Below are 22,314 nucleotides of genomic sequence, written 5' to 3' on the forward strand. Positions count from 1 at the left end.
AGCACCATTTCCTTGATCATTTTACTTTTTCTTTTTTTACCTCCATTTGTAAGATGACTTACAGATTTCTTGAAATTCATTGGTTGAAGCTCTACATTTATTTGAGAAAAAGATACATTATGGTTTGGGTACACACAGAGCAATGTTTTGTATCTCTTTCTTGATTATGATCAATATGGTATTATGTCGTTCTGTCTTAGCAGAGTCAGTAGTTCACGAAGGCAATGCCTTTGGACATCATCTTCAGACATCTCTCTGAGAAGGTTCTTCCTTAGATCCGCCTGTGTTAGTTTTCATTCTGCATTTAGAACAAATAACCGATGCCCTCTTTCACCTAATATCCCTTTTTTTAAAAATGGAGGTTACCATTAGAATTCGCCCTTGTTCAAAATAAATATCCCTAAATCCTTTAGTTCAGAGGTAGTAAAATGTTGGTTTATGGACCTGGTCAAGTTTGGAAATAATTTATTCATTGCACATGTTGATTGTTGGTGTCGTTGGCTTGTTTATTTACCGGGCCAGTGCATAAAAACTAGGACAATTTTGCGTGCATCCTCAAATGTCAGTATTCACTTGTAAAAATGAGTTCTGGTAGCACTGGGTAAGCATTTGTATACTGTATATTGGCCAGAGGAGGGTGGTGCATGCCTTATTAGAGTGAACCTAAGTTTTCTAGTGTGCCACAGTCCTATCATGCTCTACCGTGGCACATGCCCCAAGGCAGAACTCCAGGTTTTCTTTATTTATCATGAGGCTTACACTGATTTTTTTTTTTCCCCTGGCAGTAGAGAAGTCATTCTCTGTTCCTATTCCATTTCAGTTATTTATATTAGTAGCCTGGCTACTATAAGTGTTTGAATGAGCAACTCGTGCTTTAAAACTTACACAGATGACATGATTTCGAATCTTCTTAATTTCAGTCTCTCCAGAATGAGGTTTATAGCCTCTCTTTGCTCGAAATGTGACCCATAAAGGATACACTGTTCTTGGAGTTGTCTAGCCAAAGTATAGAACAAACATCAGCAAAGATTGTTTATATGATATTGAGTAAGGAGTAGAATGGTAAGTCTGTGGAAAAGGCTGAGTTAATCTTCAAACACGCTGCTCTGAAGCTAGGCCTCCCTTATCCCAGGACTTGTATAGTTGGGGTTGAGTCCAAAGAGCAGTATCTTACTTATTCTGAGTCAGCTCGTAAGATGGTCATCATTTCAGCAGCGAGGAAAACAGGAAAAGGCAGGACACACATTCAGAAGAACGGCAATGTGGTCTGGGTTCTTCCATTCATCAGCGGTGTGGTCTTGGTGATGTCTTTGTCTTACGGGGCTTCATCTCCACATCTTACAAAAAAGTGTGCTCCCCTCCTACGATCCAAAATGAAACAGCTTCGTCCCGTAAAGCTGTTTCAACTCTAAAAATAATTGTATTACTTAAAAAGCATTCTTTTATGTCTGCCTCCTGATTTTCCAGTGCTTCAGCACCTCCTACAATCTAGCTTCTCTGATACAGTCATAAAGGCCTGTGCCATTTCCAAAGTCTTCCTGGTCAGAAGCCTTCCTGGTTAGCTTTAACAGACACTCTTCCAGTTTCAACTTATCCAAGAAATCCTCCTGCTTAATACGCTTCTGCTTTCCTTCCTTACTGTGATCACGTATGAAAAGATAATTAGGATTTTTAATTTTGAAATCTTTGCCTTACCATCTGCCACTTTTATTTTCGAGGTATTTTTAGGCCCGATTTCGTGTTTACTTGTGTGTTTGCTTTGCCTTTTTCATTCTTACCCTCCTCCTATCTGGCATCCCTATCTCATGATGCTTAGCCTTTCTCTCCCCGAATTATCAAGTTACTAAAGGTTACATGGTCACGTTATCCCAATCTGCCAACAAGAGAATCTAAACATTCACATCATTGTACTTTCTCTACCTTTTGGGTCTAGCAATCTTAACCTAAGGAAGTCAGGAACTCGCCAGATGCTTTGCTTTTAGCCAAATTAGATTTCCAGTAAATACTTCTAATCTTTCCTAGACCCTCTGATTTTAGTGAAATGCTGTTATGTGCTCAATGGCCGATCAATATAAGCTTTATAATAGTTAAGAGAAAGGAGAATTAGAATCAGAAATTGTAAGCCAAAGGCCTCAGTTTAAAGAAGAGACTCAGCATGCGAAAAAATGGAATTTCTACTTCATTCTCCTTCATTCTAAGCCCCAGTCAGAGTAATGGCAACTTAAATTTTGCCTGACTACAGAGGCAAGAGTTGGTTTCATGAAACCCTAAGATGACTATTAAGCCAAAGTTTTGACTGTTTCTTCTTGGGTTCCTTCCCTCCCTGTCCACCATTTGCCCTTGTCTGTGGCAATGGAGAAACCAAGTGCCAGAGCTTGCTGGTGGGTGATTGAAAGTAATGTTTGTGCCAGAGACACAGGGCGTCACAGAGGAACTCACAGAATCAGAGATCTACTTCTTTTGCTACTGAAATGATTTAGATTTGGGAATTTGGATGGTGCTGGGGACTCCTCAAACTTGGCTCCTTTCCACCCTTCTCCGTGCAGTGAGCCTCCTCTAAGGTAGAGAAAGAGACTGCAGCCAAGAGAAAGCCTCCTGAAGACAGAAGTCCATCCTGGAAATGTCACTTTTTGTGAATTTTAAAGCCAAAGATGTGATCAGAGAGGGCGTACCTCTGACTTTCTCGTTTCTTACCTTCTTATTGTTTCATGGCATTTTCTTACCATCACTAGCCTAGCTTCTATTATCATTCTGCTGCTCTAAGTCCCCAACCATGACACCAGCCCTTGCTGCATGGCCCAAATGCCTGCTACTGGTCAGTGGGATACACTCGTGGCTGCTGGGTTCCTCCTCATCTCTGATCCTCACCCCCAAGGGCAAGTACGTTTAATGTTGCTGATTAGGACAGACCTTCCAGTGACTAGCAGACAACAGCAGTTCGTGTTGTAAAGCTGCTTTTTTACAAAAAGCACGACGTAGTAGACAAAGTAAACGTCTCTCTTCTCCAAAGAGAACAGTGTGGCTCCATGGCCTTGACCTAGTGTCAGGTTAAAATCACTGACAAGAGAAAAGTAGCTGGAATCACATCGTGGTTGGCCACACCATATTAGGGAGCTCAAGAGTAAAAGCAGAGGGCTCTATAATTCCCACCTTGAAGATAAAAACAGCAAGCAGCTCCACAGCATTGCATAGTAAAATATTAATTATTTGCTGTCCTTAGTCTTAGCATATGAAACAAATTGCCTAGAATAATTTAAATACGCTGCATATATTGCATATAAAGAAATCTAACATTTTATTCCTTGTCAACATCACCCTATTAAATTTCAAAGTAAGCTTTCCTTTTCTCTAAGTACATGCATGGAAGATGCTACGTGTGTGTTTATCAGAAAAAAAATGTGCACCTAGGTGGCTCAGTTGGTTGAGTGACGAACTTCAGCTCAGGTCATGATCTCACAGTCTGTGAGTCTGAACCCCGCGTCGGTCTCTGTGCTGACGGCTCAGAGCCTGGAGCCTGCTTCGGATTCTGTGTCTCCCTCTCTCTCTGCCCCTCCCCTGCTCATGCTCTGTCTCTCTCTGTCTCAAAAATAAATAAAAACATTAAAAAAAGAAAGAAAGAAAGAAAAAGAAAGAAAGAAAGAAAGAAAGAAAGAAGAAAGAAAGAAAGAAAGAAAGAAAATGTGTTTTTATGTTACCTTGACTACACTGCTACTCAAATTTGAAACGAATTCCTTATCCCACATTAATGTTCCCTTCAAGCATAATATTTTGTTTTTGTCATGAACTAGTGGGAATGAGCGTACTTAAAATTTTTTTTAAATGTTTATTTAACTCTGAGAGAGAGAGAGGCAGACTGCAAATGGAGGAGGGGCAGAGAAAGAGGGAGAGATGGAATGGGAAGCAGGATCCACACTCTGAGCTGTCAGCACAGAGCCCGATGCAGGGCTCAAACCCACAAACTGTGAGACTGTGACCTGAACTGAAGTCGGACACTTAACCAACTGAGCCACCCAGGCACCCCAAGGGAATGAGCATATTTTTAAATTTTAAATTAAATCCACCAAATAATTTATATTGTCATATTCTACAAGCCAAGATTTTGAAGCTTGTTTAGAAAAAAATTGAATTTGAAAACCATTTTTAACATATGCACTGGATTAAAACATTTAAAAGTTTGATGACTTCTTAGACGTTTTTCACTAGGCTTTAGGGCAAGACCCCTTCATAGCAGAGATTTCAGAGTTTGGACCTTTATCTCCAAATGAGACTAGACTTAACATCGGCTTAGCGGATCATTTGTTGTTTAGCGATGTAAAGTTTTAGCAAGAATCATGGCTCATGGAACCTTGAAATATACTTAACACAACATTTTGAAAGGTAGAAATCTTATTTTCCTCCACGGGTACTTAGAAGTTATAGTTGAATGAGTTCGCGAATATAAATAGGACTTGTTCTCCTAACTAGAGGTGCTACGCTGCATCTGGCTAAGTTCCCACTCAGGTAATTACACTAGGCCTTTTGAAATTACCCCTGAAGTTCTAATTAGACACAATCTTCTTTGCTTCCTGTTGTAAACTGCTGCCTTGAGTCTTGCTCTGAAGCGTGTCTCGACTCCATGCCCACTCCCATCTTCCTGACTATTCTTGCGATTTTGCTAATGAATGTTCAAAATAACTGCGTGATCTGAAGGGGACCGAGGAAATGTGACGGTCTTATCGTCAGCTTCTCCACTGACGTTTCACAAGGGCGTTGGCAATGAAACAAAGTGAAGTTGAGATGGAAACAATAAACAGTCTGTGGCAACTGCTGCGTACCATTAGTCATATTGCTTATTTTTCCCCTGAATAATTCTCTAGCACTTATCAGGCCCCCTAGAAGAGGGAGCTTCGAACCAGATGCTGAATCACTTTGCAAGTGTGAATGATTATGTTATTAACAGTTCACTGTATAAGGGTAACACCTGCAGCAGTGAATTCTCTTAATCAACTTAATAGAAAATGTTTTAAATTGTCTCAATGAGGTACCAAAACCAAGAGAGAATTTCTCTTGAAATGTGAGGACGTGGAACAAAATCAAGAAATGTGCACGTTCTCAAATTTAAAATGATTTGACTGCGATATATACACATATATGTCCATGAGAGATATGCAGGTACAGGCTTTCCTATTCTGGAAACTTACATGAAAATTTCTGAGAATGTATAAATTCAGTACGTAATCCTCTGTATGTATCTTTCTTAGGTAATGACTTTAAAACAATCCCAATGAAGAGTGTGTGTATATGTATATATATATATATATATATATCCCTCCATCAAAACTATTGAAAATTTTTTCTAATTGAAAAATAACAAAAAGTTACCCAAATGAAATAATGCCCTCTCTATGTATTTGACAATCTAAGAAAATACGTTATTCTACAAAATAGTATGTGTCACGTAAGAAAAATTGAGGGAATTTGCATGAGAGACTTTGCTCTTGTGGAAATTATATTTCTTTGAGATTTCTTAGAAATGGTTTAGATTATAGGGTTGATATAGGTCAAAATAAGATTTTTTTTAAATCTCTGTTTTTGGTAACTGGCAAGGGTTTGAATTATTTTCAGCTACTTTTTAATGAGTTCTAAGTTTTGGACACTGAGCATCTCTATATAACATTACTGGCAGAATTAAACGGCCACACCACAGAAGGAGGTAATTCAGCAATTTAAACTCTTTTACAGGGATAATGAAGTGAGAGTTTCTGGAAAAGTGTGTGATAGATTATTCCTTTTCCAGAAATCTCCTGCTTGGAGAAAGATCTAAACTGGTAGAGGTTTCTATTTTTCCTTCAAACATGTGATTATTTTTCTCATTTTCTGCCGAGGAGAAACTGGTGGGCCGGTCCTTAGTCTCCAGAGGTGGTCAGTAGGATTAAAGCACAGCAAGGTCAACCCCGACCATCTGACGAGAAGAAAGTTGTAAATTACAGATTCGGGTTCTGAGAGGCTGGTGTTGGGCATCACGGAGTTATTACCGACTATATTCTGGGCAAGAAGGTAAACCCACGGAAAATAAGAGGGGCCAAACTTCTGAGCCACGCTATGCTGTTATCAAACACGGAACGTTTGCTCTACCTTATTCTTCTGCCTCCAGACCCCAGTATTTCAAAACCAGGACAAGAACCGCCTGGTCACCCTGGTGATCTGGCACACACATTGTAAATATTTACATCATAAAATTCAGAACCTAACATTTAGCTATGATGTTGACACTCCAAAAGTTCCTTCACATGGGATCAAGGCAAGTAATCAAAAAATAGACACATGTTTGAGCAAAAAAAGACATTATTGTAATGAATTGAAGGCTTCCCAGTGCCTACCTCAGGCAGGGCTTTAATTCACAATGTTAAAATATCTGGGCAGTTAAGGATCCCACATTTCCATGGAGAAGGTGCTCGTCTACTTGGGAGGCAGCATGATGTAGTGGAAAGAACATGATTTAGAGGCTCACAGACCTGAATTCACATCCTCGCTCATACGCTTAACAGCTCTATAAACTTGGGCAGTTACTTCTGTCGGTTAGTTTTCTTGTTTTAGAAACACCTACGTTGCCGTGTCTTGTGAGGACCAGACATGGTGATAGAAACCCCACAGTCTTGATGGACTGTGGCCATCAAGAATAACACCAATATGGATGTTTTCTGTTGATTAAAATGGAATTATTGTACTTCATTGCTTAAATTGACTTTGTTTAGTGATTTCCGCAAGATAGTCATACTTGTAAATAACATACCTTAGTGACAGTACCTCACGTCGTATTTAACATGTAACAGTCTTTCAATCAATATCCCCTTTTAATCGATATCTGTGTTTGCCTGACTTGGGGCTTCGCATTCCAGCTTTCTTCCTCTGTTCTTGGTATATGCGATTTAATAATAATCTGATGGCTTTACTAGATGATAAGATTTACAAGGGTGGGGACTCAGTCAGTGTCGTTCACACTTAACATGGCACAGTTTATGAGTACTTGCTGAATAAGCAAATAAAGAAAGGCATAAAAAGTTCTCATTACCATCATGCAATATACTAGCCTAAGAATACAACCCATTGCTATATATGCAAGGACTAAAACTACCTAGGAGATCACATTAATTTCAATGACTGTAGGAAGAATCAAACTGACCAACTTATTTATCTTCATATCATTTAAATATATATATAAAAGTAGAGGGAATTTTATAATAACTTCTAAGTATGCACCATCTACCTTCAGGAGCCAGTATCTTCCAACTGATTTTGTTTTATCTATTTACACTTCAAAACACAAAACACAAAACCTCTCTAGACAAACACTCTCTCTGGCTGGGTGGTCCAGGTATGAGCCCCCCTCTTAAAATACAAGATATGTGAGATCCCAATCAACTTGAACATGAATTGACAGATCGAAAGAAATAAAGTTTAGATGCCCAAGAAATTCAGTTCATAGCGATTGCTTTTAAAGATTACAATATAACTATATGAAAATTATTAAAGACATAAATTAAGGAATTGAGAAGAGTAGCTTGCAGGATACAGCCATTCTAAGCTACTGGAGTGAGAACAAGAAATGGCTGTGAGGGAAAGCGGTCCACGAGTGGAGCGGAACCATAGTGGCAGTTGCTGACAATTTTCAAGAATTAACAAAAAGGAAGCACTCGCATAGTTAAGAAGTGCAGCAAGTTATACAGAATAAAAACAGATCCATACCCAAAACCATTTTACTAAAATGGCTGAGCATACATAACAAAGAGAAAATGTTAAATGCAAGGAGAGTAAAAAGATAAATTCCAAAGGAACGTGAATTATGGAAACAGACTTCCCCACAACAACTATAGAAGCCAAATGACAATGGAGTCATTTCTTTATTGGGTGGAGAAAAAAATAATTGTCAGCCTGGAATTCCTGGCCAAGAGAGAGGGCGAAATAAAGATACTTTTGTATAAAGGCTTAGAGGATTGTACTCAAACCCTTGCCAAAGAGACTAGTCTACCATCGAATTCAGAAAGAAGAAATGTAAACTCAGTAAGGTGTGTCACACAGAAAACAGTAGTTATACAGCAAAAAAAATGATAAGCGTATGGGTCAACTTAAATAAGCAGTGACTACATAAAATAATAATAATATTAAATTTTTTTTAATGTTTATTTTTGAGACAGAGAGAGAGAGAGCACAAGCAGGGGAGGGGCAGAGAGAGAGGGAGACACAGAATCCGAAGCAGGCTCCAGGCTCCGAGCCATCAGCGCAGAGCCCGATGCGGGGCTCGAACCCATGGACCGCGAGATCATGACCTGAGCTGAAGTCGTAGGCTTAACCGACTGAGCCACCCCAGCGCCCCTAAAATAATAACAATATTAAAAAATAGTTTGGGGGAATGAAATTAAGATGAAACCAAAATACTGAAAAACAATAAACTTCATGTCAGGAAGGAAGTAGTCGGAAGACAGCTATGTTAACCACTATTCAACCGATGCTCTGGCAAAAGGGAGTAATTGGTGTTGAGGTATTTAATATACCACTGTGCTGAGAAAGGGTTGTGCTTTATTTGCTGTTCACCCTACCTGATACAATCTCGACTCTATCTACCCTCTGCCCAGGAAGGCTCCCCCGGATATATGACATCATCCTGGTTCTGAGCTTCTGGTTGAGTTTTGCCAATTGGGAATCTGGCAGAAGGTCAGAGGGAGGGTGGAAAGTGAGATCAAGTATATGTATTCTCCTTGCCCTCTTTCTGTGGGTTCACCGAGGACAGACCATCTCCTTCAATGAGGTTACTGCTGGAATCAAGGAAATGGAGGCACAACTCTTTCAGGTTCCCATACCTCTTCCCTCTTTTCTCTGCTTTGAGACTAGAAATACTGACACCCATTGCCTCTTGACCCCTGTTTCTGCACTCTCCAATGTGAATCCTCTCACCCCCCTCATCTCTGTAAATAGGCCCTTGATACGTCAACCCTCTTCACATTATCTTACTTTGCCCCTTGACTGAACCAGAAGGAAAATGTATTGATTGAGTTTATAGTTTTTAAAGTTTAAAAATAAACATTTAATAGTAGTCACCAAAAGAAAAAAAAGCAAATGCTCAACTTGCAAAGAAGAGAGGAAAACAAAGTTGGTTAAAGAGATAAAAATGCAGGGGCACCTGGGTGGCTCAGTCGGGTAAGCGTTCAACTCTTGGTCTCAGCTCAAGTAATGATCTCACAGGCTCTTGAGTACGAGCTCCACATCGGGTTACGCACTGTTGATGTGGAGGCTGCTTGGGATTCTCTCTCCACCCCCCACCACTCTGTCTCTCACCTGCTCTCTCTCTCTCTCTTAGAATAAATAAATAAACTAAAAAAATTTTTAATGTTTATTTATTTTTGAGAGACAGAGAGACAGAGCATGAGCAGGGGAGGGGCAGGGAGAAAGGGAGACACAGAATCCAAAGCAGGCTCCAGGCTCTGAGCTGTCAGCATAGAGCCTGATGTGGGGCTCGAACTCACGAACTGTGAGATCATGACCTGAGCTGAAGTCGGATGCTTAACTGACTGAGCCACCCAGGCACCCCTAAACAAGTAAACTTTAAAAAAACGAGTAAAAATGCCATAAAATGCAAGAAAGGAAAGGAAAAAATGTAGTAAAGAGAAAAAACAAAGTAACATTGTGGAAAATAAATAAGCAAGAATTCCAGTGCTGGTCATGGTGAAGTAGCTTATATTAGACTTGCTCTTTACAGATAAATTTATGTAAGTTGGACCCCCAAAATAAAAACAAAAGAAAAGAAACACAGTACGACCCAACCCTTGATTTTCTGAAGGCATCAGAGAACATCCAAAGTAGCCAGAAACTGTAGGGAGCAGAGTTCTTGAAAGAAGGTATGTTTTCTGGGTGAGCTCCCCATTTACCTCTGAGGGCACTCCCCAATTCTCAGCAGGCCAGGGAGGCATCTTACTGTACTGGAAAGACTAGAGGTTTGGGGATGCCAGAGAGACTTGAAATAAGTGGGGAGAAAACCCTGAAAAGCACAGAGTCAGAGGAAAAAGCCATGTCTACATACAAATGCTCTCAAACCCTGGCTGACTCCTTGGCTGTCCCAGGGCCAGACTTTGAGGAACTGAGTGGAAAGCATTAACTGGAAGGCTAAAGGGCTGAATAGAGATTTCGACAGCTGGGAAGACAGAGTTTAGAGTTCAGGTCTCAATAAGGTTAAAGAGCATGGCAACCATTTCCAGCATTTTACTGGGATTCCGGAAGGCCATATGCGAGAAGTAAGGGGGAAATTGCAACACGCTAGCCATTACAAATCCTCTATAGCGAGGCCTGCCAACTTTTTTTGTAAATAAAGTTTTATTGGACCACAGCCACCACATTCAGGCCTTCATATATCATCTACGACTGTTTTCATGCTACAACAACAGTTGAGTATGTATATGCCCACAACCCCTGCCCCTGGGGGAAACAAAAGCCTAAAAGTTTTACTCTCTGACCCTTTTATTGACCACTTCTTTGTAGGAGCTAAGAGATCCACTTGTGCTGCATTTACCTGCAAGAAAAATTAACCTCCGCTGGAAGAAAAGAACATCTTCAAGGGTCTTAATTTTTCATCCACATTGACATTACATCAAAAATCATGAGGCATGCCATAACAGTACAAATTGACTGGAAACCAAGAAGAACAATAAGAGAAACAGATCTTGTTTCTGCTGTGATTTAGATTTTTTTCAGAAGACAAGCACATAATGTTGTAGCCATTTTGCTTCCCAATATTATAGACTTAGAAACCGTTGCAAAAATCGTACATTGAAGTCCAGCCTTCCCTTCTCTTTGGTTAGCGTTACCATCTCATCTCATATAATCAGTGTAATTTTCTAGATCAGAAAATTAATGTCGATACGGGGCACCTGGGTGGCTCAGTTGGTTAAGTATCCGACTTCGGCTCAGGTCACGATCTCTCCATTCATGAATTTGAGCCCCGCATCGGGCTCCATGCTGACAGCTCAAAGCCTGGAGCTTGCTTCAGATTCTGTGTCTCCCTCTCTCTCTGCCCCTCCCCTGCTCACATTCTGTCTGTCTCTTTCAAAAATAGATATTTAAAAAATTAAAAAAAAATTAATGTTGATCTAATATCATTAACCTCAAACCTAATTTGACTTCCACCAACTGTCCCATTATTATTATTATTATTATTATTCAGGATCCCATCCTGGATCCCACAATGCATCTACTTGTCACGTCTTCTTAATTTCCTCTAGTCAGGAACAGTTTCCCAGTATGCCTTTGTCTTTTATGACCCTGATATTTTGAATTATACTGACTAGTTGCTTTGTAAAGTGTTCCTCAATTTGTCTGCCTGATGTTTTCTCATGATTGAATTGAGGTTATACATTTTTGGCAAAAATATCACGGAAGTAATGTTGGACCTTTTTCGGTGCATTACATCAGTAGGGACATGATGCCTTATTACTGGGGATGTTAACTTTGATTGTTTGAATAGAGGTGTGTGTGCCAGGTTTCTCCACTGTAAAGTTATTAAATTTTTACCTTTGTAATTAATAAGTATCATGTGGGGGAATACTTTGGGACCATGCAAATATCCTGATTCTCATCATACTTTCACTTACTAATTTCACCAGCCATCGAAGATTTTTACCTACAATAGCTTTTAATGGGCTGTTTGTCAAGTGGGGATTTTCTATTGCTATCATTCCTTCTGCACTTATTAACTGGAATTTTACTGCATTGGACAGTTATCGATCTCATCATTTATTGATTGATCCAGGTATCTATCGATATCACTATGATCTCATGGATATATATATATTTTATTTTATGATAAATAATCCATCACTATTATTATTTATTTTGCCAGTCAAATTGTTTGGCCTTTGGCAGCAAAATTTTTTGAACATTTCCTTGTTTTCTGGCACATAAGATGTCCCAAGCTCATCTGAATACAGGTAAAGAGAAAATATCCCACCGAGACACAAAAAGTCTTTAAAAAAAAGTACGGAGTAAGAAATATGAAGATTACGGACAAATGACTTAGCACTTATGTAAATGGAATTGCAGAAAATGAAGACAGAAAATGGAGCTAAAACAATATTTGAAACAACAGTGTTTGAGAATGTTCCAGGACAGATGACAGAAATCAGCCCATGCATTAAAAAAGTTAGAGAGAACTAAAGATAAGTAGAAAGAAAAATTACACTTAGCATCCTAGACAAATAATTGAAAATAAAATTAAACAAAAAAATATAAAATCATCCAAAAAAGATGGATTATCCTCAAATAAGCAATAATTCTAATGGTCAGCTTCATGACAGAAACTATAGAACCGATAACTCAGTGAAATGACATTTTTAAGGTGTTGAAAGAAAATACAAAAACTATCACCCCACCCCAAATGCTAGGCTTAACCCCTCCCCCCAGTCTTTAAACTGAAACCAAATTAAAATGCTTTCCTACAAATAGGATCTAATAGGATGTATTGCCAGTAGGCACACAAAACAGAAAAAAGCAAGTTTTTCGGGCTGAAGGAAAATGTTCCAAGATGGAAACAAAACTGTAGGAAGCAATCTACAGCAAACCGAGTGGCAAATATGTGAGCAAATATAAAAATATAAGAGAAAATTAGCTGTTTAAATTTTTTTTAACGTTTATTTGTTTTTGAGACAGAGAGAGACAGAGCATGAATGGGGGAGGGTCAGAGAGAAAGGGAGACAAAGAATCTGAAACAGGCTCCAGGCTCTGAGCTGTCAGCACAGAGCCCCACTCAGGACTCGAACTCAGGACTCGAACTCAGGACTCGAACTCAGGACTCGAACTCAGGACTCGAACTCAGGACTCGAACTCAGGACTCGAACTCACGACCGGAGATGATGACCTGAGCCGAAGTCGGACGCTTAACCGACTGAGCCACCCACGTGCCCTGAAAATTAGCTGCTTAAATAACAATTAGAAATATGGTTGAGGGGTTTGTTTATACATGCAGAGATGTTAAACACACAACACAAAAAGCACAGATAGTTATTGTGTGATTCTTGCATTGTTTCGGGAATGTTAAAAATCATAAGAAACTAAAAGGAAGGAAATAATGGGTGCCTGGGTGGGCTCAGTCAGTTAAGCGTCCCACTCTTGATCTCGGGTAGGTCATCATCTCATAGTTTCTGAGTTGGAGCCCAGGCTTGGGCTTTGCGCTGACAGCACAGAGCCTGCTTGGGATTCTCTCTCCCTTTCTCTGCCCCTCCCCCACTCACTCTCTCTCTATAAATAAATAAATAAAACTTTAAAAGATATTAAAGTAAAAAATAAAAGGAAGAAAATAATAAATATAAGAGCAAAAATAATTGACTTTAAATTTCATCCATTTGACCTCTTAGTCTGAGTTAAACCTGTGCTCAGTCAATTCTTCATCCTCAGTGCTGCTGATTTTGTCCAGGACCCATTTCTAGACTTTTTTTTTTTTTTTTTTTTTTTTTTTTTTTATTTTTGGGACAGAGAGAGACAGAGCATGAACGGGGGAGGGGCAGAGAGAGAGGGAGACGCAGAATCGGAAACAGGCTCCAGGCTCCGAGCCATCAGCCCAGAGCCTGACGCGGGGCTCGAACTCACGGACTGTGAGATCGTCACCTGGCTGAAGTCGGACGCTTAACCGACTGCGCCACCCAGGCGCCCCTCTAGCCTTGACTTTTGTAGTACCCTCCCTAGTTGTGCTAAAAGGCAGCATGGGATCACGGTTGGAACTGGTTGAGTAAGGCAGATTTGGGTGAAAATTTTGGCTTTGCCACGTACTATGTGAAACCTTGGACAAATAATTTACCACTCTGAGCCCTAGTTTACTTACATGTAAAATGGTAGATGAAAACAGTTTTCACCTCATTAAATTGTCGGGAGGGTTAAATAAGATGATATAAAGAGTTTAGGTAGTAACTGGTACAGAGTAAATGTTCAGTAAATGTTTTTATTGCCTCATTGCCTCCTGTCCATGTACCTCTAATTCCATATTCCTTTTTCCAAAAAGACAAATTCTAATCATATTATGCCCTTGCAAATATTTTTCAATAGTTGCCTTTTGGTAACAGGATAAAAAGTAGATTTCTTGGCATGGCCTACCATAAATTTGATGATTCAATCCTTGTCTACCAGTCAAGCTTCATGTTCTGCAATTCTCTAACTTGAACTGTTAGCAAAAGCAATTCCGAGAACATTTGTATTTTCAGAAACACACTGTGCTCTAATGTCTAGATCTTGGTAAATGTATTCCCTTTTCCTTGAAGGGTCTCTTTCCCTTTCTCTGATTAGAAAATTCTTTCTTGTCTTATATGCTTCAGCTCATTTATGGCCTTTTCTGTAAAAGTTTCCCTGGCTTCTCTATGTTTCCACTGAACTATGTCTGTGCCTCCATTACTGGACTTACCATAATGGAGTGTGATTACTGGTGTGAATATTTCGCATCAAACTGTAAATTCCATGATAGGGATCATAGCTTTTCTGCTTTGTATGTATGTGATAATTAGCATAGTGCCTGGCATATAGCAGAAGTTCAATAAATGTTAGCTGAATGAATGGGAAAAAAAGTAATTGACTTTAGAGAAGAGTTATGAGAGAAAATCAACAAAGTCAACGTTTGGTTTGTCGAAAAGTGTAATATAAATTAATTAACATGAAATAATAAATGTTTAGTAGGATGTATCTTACTCTAAGGAAGAAGAAGATATAAAATTATCAGTATCAGAAATGAAATAAGAGATATCACTACAAATCCTGTAGATATTAAAAAAGGAAAATAAGGTGCTATTATAAACTAATGTATTCAATAATATAATGAAATAAACTAATTATAAAAGCACAAATTCCCAAATTAACACAAGTAAAAAATTTAAATATTTTAATAATGCTGTATCTCTCGAAGAAATTAAATTTATAATTAAAAATATTCCCACCAAAAAAACCCCCAAAAAACAAAAAAACCAAAAAACCCACTCCAGGCCAACATGTTTTATTAGTGAATTCTTTCCATTTAAGCAAGAAATAATATCAATGTCACTGAAACGCCTTCAGAAAGGAAAAAAAAAAAGAAGGAACATTTCCCAATTAATTTGATGAAGGTCTGACAGTGGTGACTGACATGGACATTAATAAAAAAAGAAAATAATAGGTCAATATTTCTTATGAAGACATATGCATAAACTCTTCCATAAAATAATGGAACATTGACCACAGTGATATACAAAAAGTATAATACATCATGATTAAGTGGGATTTATCCCTGGTATGAAAACTTCATTTAACTTTTAAAAATCAATCATTTAACTTATCACATTAAACTAATAAAGGAGAAAAAACTATATATAGAAATGCTCATTTTTATAGATACACAAAAAGTGATAAAATTTAGTACCTGCTCATAACAAATTGATCAACAAATTAAGAATAAGAGTGACTTTTTAAAAATTTCATAAAGGGTTTCTATTTGAAAAATCACAGCTAGCATTGTACTTACTGGTGAGATACTGAATGTTTTCACCCTAAGATTAAGAACAAGACAAAGATTTCCACTTTTTACTCCTCCTATTCAGTGTTGTAATAAAGGTTTTAGGCATGATAATATGGCATAGTAGAGGGCATACAAATTGGAAAGAAAAACATAAAACTATATTTCAACAAAAATATAAAACAATCTATAAACTACTAGAATAAATGAATTTAGCAATATTGTTAGGTACAATGCCATTTTAAAAATTAAATGATATTTCTATATACTAGTAACAAAAATAGTGTCAACAATTTTAAATAAGACTATAATAGCATTAAAAAGTTTACATACTAGGAATAAGTTTAACAATATATTTAAATTTAAAATTTAAAAATAAAAACTTCTACAATGAAAACAACAAATCATAATTGGAACAAATAATAAGATTTCACTAAGTGGAATAATATGCCATGTTCATGGATAGATAGTTTCAATATTATATAGATGTCGATGCTCCTCAAACTGAAGTACAACTTCAGTAAAAGGTGAAAGAGTTATTCGATCTGAAGAGAAACCAGAGTATTGAATTATAACTTTAATACATTCAAATCAGAATGCCAGAAAATGTGTGTATGTAAATTGATGACTTGATTCTAAAATTTATGCAAAGATGCAGAGAACATAGAATAATGGCCAAAACAATCTTGGCATAAAAAGTGAAGTTTTTGATCGTACACTACAGTATTTCGAGATTTACTACAAAGATTTACTAAATATGACAAAATAGTAGTGTCATAAAAATGAACAAATATTTCAATGAAACCGAACAGTGTCCAGAAATAGACTCACAATTAAATGGCTGCACGATCTATGAACCTATGAGAAAGGCACTAATGGAATTTATTAAAGAAAGATGGGTCTTCTCAATAAATAATGTGGAAGTATGGAAACCCATATAAAAAAACTTAATTTCTTCTTCACAACTCTTCACCAAAGTTAATTCAAGATGCCCATAGACGTAAGTGTAAAAGCAAAACCTATAAAACTTCTAGAAGAAAACATCAGAAAAACTTTTATAAGTTCGGATAACCAATATTTTTAAGTACCACTCACACACAAAAACACTAATTATAAAAAAAAGAACAAATTAGATTTTGTAAATATTTAAAACTTCTGTCATCAAAAGATCCAACTAGAAAGAGAAAAGCAAGCCAGACTGTAAGAGGTATTAGTAAAGGACTAGTCTTCAGAATATGGAACTTCCATAAATTGATACGAAAACAAAAACAACTAGATTTTTAAAAAGAAAAGAACTTGCACAAGACAGTATCCAAATAGCTAAGAAGGATTAAAAAGATACTCTACATCATTATTTCTCAGAAAGAGGCAAAATAAAATCACAATGACATAATACTACATATTAGCCAGAATAGTTAAAGTGTGAAAGTATCAGTAATATGTGAATTAACTGGAACTCTCCTTTATCACTGTTAGGAATGTAATGATACAAATACTCTGGAAAATTGGCAGTTCCTAATAAATGCAATAACATACTTTCATATGACTCAGCAACTCCACTTTTACATATATTCCCAAAAGAAAGAAGAAATTTAAAAAGTCCACTAAAAGACACAAAGTTGATTGTTCATAAAAGTTTGATTCAAAATGACCCCAAACAAGAAACAGTCAAAATTTCCATCAAAAAGTAAACAGATAGGGGCACCTGGCAGGCTCAGTCAGTACAGTATGCAACATTTGATTTCAGGGTTGTGAGTTCAAGTTCCATGCTGGGTGAAAAGATTACTTCAATGCACACACACACACACACACACATAAATTTAATAAATATTATAAATTATATATATTATTTTTTTTAGAGAGAGAGAGACAAAAAGTGTGAACAGGGGAGAGGGACAGAGGGAGAGAGAGAGAGAGAGAGAATCTTGAACTAAGCATGGAACCTGACATGGAGCTCAATCCCACAACCCTGGGATCATGACCTTAGTCAAAATCAAAAGTAGGACACTCAGGCACCCTGAGCCACCCAGGAACCACAAAAAAATAATTAAAAAATAAAAGAGCACAGATAAATTGTGATGTAGTCATATAATGAAATGCTATTAAGAATTAAAGTAAAACTTTTAGTACCTGCCACAACATCAATAAGTCTGACAGGCATTATGTTGAGCAAAAGGAGCCAGGTACATAAAAGTATATATTGCATGGTTCTATTTATATAAATCAAGAGTAGGTAAAACTAACTGATGATTATAGAAATCAGATTAGTGGTTAGCAGTGGAGACAAGAATAGGCTTAGAGAAGGCAAGAGGGAGTGTTCTGGGATTCTGGAAATGTCCCGTATCTTATGAGTAACTATAATTCATAAGATACATATTTAAAAATCACCAAAATTTATACTTAAAATTACATGCTAGATCTCAACTTTTTTAAATGAAAAGAATCAAGATTATCACAATAAATGTACGTGGACAAAATTAATCAGTAAAAAGATAAGTGTCTGCTATTTGACCAAGAAGAAAAATATTCTGTATATAAATTGTCCATGTTGAAAAGAATAAACATTCTATTTCTAGTTCACATTATATAAAGATATTTTCAGTTAGGTAAAACACCAAAATTTGAAAGGCAAAACTGTAAAATAACATGTAGAAAAATATCTTTGACATTTATTAAACAAAGTAAAGCAAAAGCCACAAGAAAAAAAATTATGAATGCATGCCTTAGGAAATGTTGCAAAATTAAATAAGCAATAAAAGTAAAAATATCAGCCACAATGAGGAAGAAATGTTGTCAAATGTTAAACTGACATTTCTAAAATTGTATTTTTTTTGATAATTTTTTAACATTTTTTTATCTTTGAGAGACAGACAGAGAGGGGAGGGGCAGAGAGAGGGAGACACAGAATCTGAAGCAGGGTCCAGGCTCTGAGCTGTCATCACAGAGCCCCATGTGGGGCTCAAACCCACAAAATGTGAGATCATGACCTCAGCCGAAGTTGGACACCTAACTGACTGAACCACCCAGGCGTCCCACTAAAATTATATTTAAAATTTTTTTTTCTAATATTTATATTTGAGAGAGAGAGAGAGAGAGAGAGAGAGAACATGAGCAGGGGAGGGGCAGAGAGAGAGGGAGACACAGAATCCGAAGCAGGCTCCAGGCTCCAAGTCACAGCAGAGTCTGACGCAGGGCTCGAACCCACAAACCATGAGATCATGACCAGAGCCAAAGTCAGACGCTTAACCAATTGAGCCACACAGGTGCCCCTAAAATTGTATTTTTATTTTTTTAATTTATTTATTTTTTTTAATTTTTTTTTCAACGTTTATTTTTTTTGGGACAGAGAGAGACAGAGCATGAACAGGGGAGGGGCAGAGAGAGAGGGAGACACAGAATCGGAAACAGGCTCCAGGCTCTGAGCCATCAGCCCAGAGCCTGATGCGGGGCTCGAACTCACGGACCGCGAGATCGCGACCTGGCTGAAGTCGGACGCTTAACCGACTGCGCCACCCAGGCGCCCCTAAAATTGTATTTTTAAAGGAAACTAAAATCAATATCAAAAGAACAGCCTTCTTAGACTACAAGGGTAAGGCAAAGAATATGAAGGAAATAAAAGAAAGTTAAACTGGTATGTGTAATCAAAATATGAAAAATGACAAACCTCACTAGTAGTCAGAAAAAATGCAAATAAAAACAATAATTCATGTTCCTGTCAGCTGGGTAATATTATAAATTTTGTTAACACAAAGTGTTTGGAAAGAGTGAAACTCATCTATTTTTAATATGTAATATTAAAATGTGTAATATGCAATATATGTTACATGTATTAAAATATGTAATATGTAATATATTTGTAAAAAGAGTTAGCAATAGCTAGCGAAGTTGAACATCTACATATGTTATGACCTATAAGGAGGCATTAATAATGGTACCCCAAAGATGTCCATGTCCTACTCCCTAAAATCTTTAATTATGTTACCTTACATGGCAAAAGAGACACTGCAGATGTGATTAAGGATCTTGACATGGGGAGATTATCCTGGATTATCCAGGTGGGCCCCATGTAGTCACCAGGGCCCTTGAAGGTGAAAGAGGGAGGCAAGAGAGTCAGAAGATGTGCTGGGAGAAGCAGAGGTCAGAATGATTCACTTGCTGACTTTAAAGATGGAAGGGAGGTTCATAAGCCAAGAAATGTGGGCTGCTTCCAAAAGCTGGAAATGGTCCCAGGGGGTATTATGCTAAGTAAAGTAAGTCAGACTAAGAAGGACAAATACATTATGATTTCACTCATAGGAGGAATCTAAAACAAACAAACAAAAAATACACACAAATGAATAAACAAACAGAAATCAGAACCAGACCTATAAATACAGAGAACAAACCGATGGTTGCTGGATGGGAAGGGATGGGAGGATGGGCAAAATGGGTGAAGGGTAGAGGGAGATACAGGCTTCCAATTATGGAATGAATAAGTCATAGGGAATATAGCCAATGATACTGTAATAGTGTTTTATGGTGACAGATGGTAACTGCGCTGGTGGTGAGCATAGAAAAGGTGTAGAGAAGTTGAATCACTACACTGTAGACCTGAAACTAATGTAACACTGTATGTCAACTCTTCCCCCAACCCCAATTTTTTTTTTAAGCTGGAAGAGATAAGAAAATGAAGTCTTCCCCGGAGGCTCATGTCCAAAAGGAATGTAGCCCTGTCAACATCTTGATTTTAGTCCAACGAGACTCATTTAGGACTTTTGACCTCTGAACTGTAAGGGTAAAAAAAAAAAAAAAAAAAAAATGTTGTTTGAGCCACTACGTTTGCCGTACTTTGTTACAAGGCAATAGAAAATTAATACAACCTAACATTTCCATTTATAGATAGGACTATTTCTGTGTTTTAAAGTATCTGAGGACGTATACAGGAATGTTCCTGGATGTATGGTTAATAGTAAAAACTTGAAACAAACTGTCTCCCATTAGGTAAACAAATAGGTTGCGATTTATTTATATTGTACTGTATTGGATGACAGTGAAAAAATGAATGCATGAGATATATCTTTTCAACATGGAGACATTTCAAAAGTCAATTCATGAGTGAAAAAGCAAGTATGAAAGACAAAGCCAATACATGTATTACTTTCTTGTGGTTGCTGCAACAATTGGCTGCAAATTCGGTGGCTTATAACCACACAGATTTATTCTCTTATACTTCTGGAGGTCAGAAGCTGAAAATGGGTCTTACACAGCTAAAATCAAGGGTGGTGGGGTTGGTTCCTTCTGGAATCTCTAAGGCAGAATCCATTTCCTTGCCTTTTTGAGCTCTGGAAGCCACCTTTATTCCTGGGTTCATGACCCACTCATGTCCTCACATTACCTTTTCTCCCTCTGATTCTGTTGTCACACTGCCTTTTTCTGTAGTCAACTGTTCCACTGCTTCTCTCTTATAAGGACACTTGTGATTACATTTACAGTTCACCCAGATAATCCAGATCATCTCCCACCCCAAGATTCTTAACATGATCATACTTGCAAAGTCCCTGTGGCCATATAAGACAACATTCATGAATTCTAGGGGTTAGGACCAAGATACTTTTGTGTTCTGTTATTTAGTCTACCAACATATGTTATAATTTAGGCATTTTTTATGCAAAAAATTCAAGATATATATAGTTAATAGATGTGAACACATTTAGTAGGGATTGCAAAATAAAGGAGTTTGTTAAATGGCACAAAAATAAATCAACTCCAATTTTCTGAAAATGTTTTTTAAGTATCCTAATATTCTAGTGTCAGTGAGCAAAAATTAAGTGACAAATGAACCAGATGCTTCACTACTATGTTACAAGAACCACCAAATCCTCAGCCTGGCATACAAGAGCCCTCACTGCCTTCTAACTCTGTCTCAATCAGTCAAGCCTACACATGTCACTTGAAATATACCTACTTATAGTTATCACTTTCCATATTGGAGTCCATTGATGAAATCAATGTTGATGATTTTTTTTTTTGATGTAAGTTATCAACTTGAAGGAAAAAAATGAAGAAGCAAATCTATAAAAGAACAGAAGCCTGAGCAATTTCAGAAAACAAGGCAGAAGGACTACTGGGCTGTTTTAGGGGAACTACCGAGGTTTGAGGAAAATGAAAAGGTATAAGAATGGAAATAAAATCATATCAAAGGAAAGTTGCACCCTCATGTAGTAATGTTGGGTATTGAATTCAAGCTGGTAGCCATGAATTTATGAATATTACCAATCTGGCATGTTATATGATTTTTTTCTAGCCACACTCAATCTGTTTTTAATGTTTATTTGTTTATTTTGAAAGAGAGAGAGAGAGAGTGAGAATGAGCAGGGGAGGGGCAATGAGAGTGAGAGAGAGAGAGAGAGAGAGAGAGAGAGAGAATCCCAAGCAGGCTCCAGGCTATCAGGGCAGAGCCCAACACAGGACTCCATCTCACAATCATCTCAGGTCTCATGACCTGAGTTGGAATCAAGAGTCCACACTTAACCAACTGTGCCATCCAGGGGCCCCAAGTAACACTCAGGCTTAAGGTGACAATGTAAAGATATCTAATAGTTTGGTTCAATCAGCACTAAGTTTTTCCCAAGGAGTACAACCAAAAGAAAGCACAAGAGAGTAAAGAATATATCTACAAGTGATTTTGCTGCTATTTCATGTGAAATTAACTCAATAATACAGGAAGTGAGGAGGGGAGGGGGCAGATAGATAGAAGGGAAATGGTTGAGTTGATGAATTGGAGGCACCATGACATAACATTTTGCAGTAAAAAGATACAAGGACAGAATAGCCGTAGGTTGGGA

Source organism: Lynx canadensis, chromosome D4, assembly GCF_007474595.2.
Source record: "Lynx canadensis isolate LIC74 chromosome D4, mLynCan4.pri.v2, whole genome shotgun sequence".
NCBI lineage: Eukaryota > Metazoa > Chordata > Mammalia > Carnivora > Felidae > Lynx > Lynx canadensis.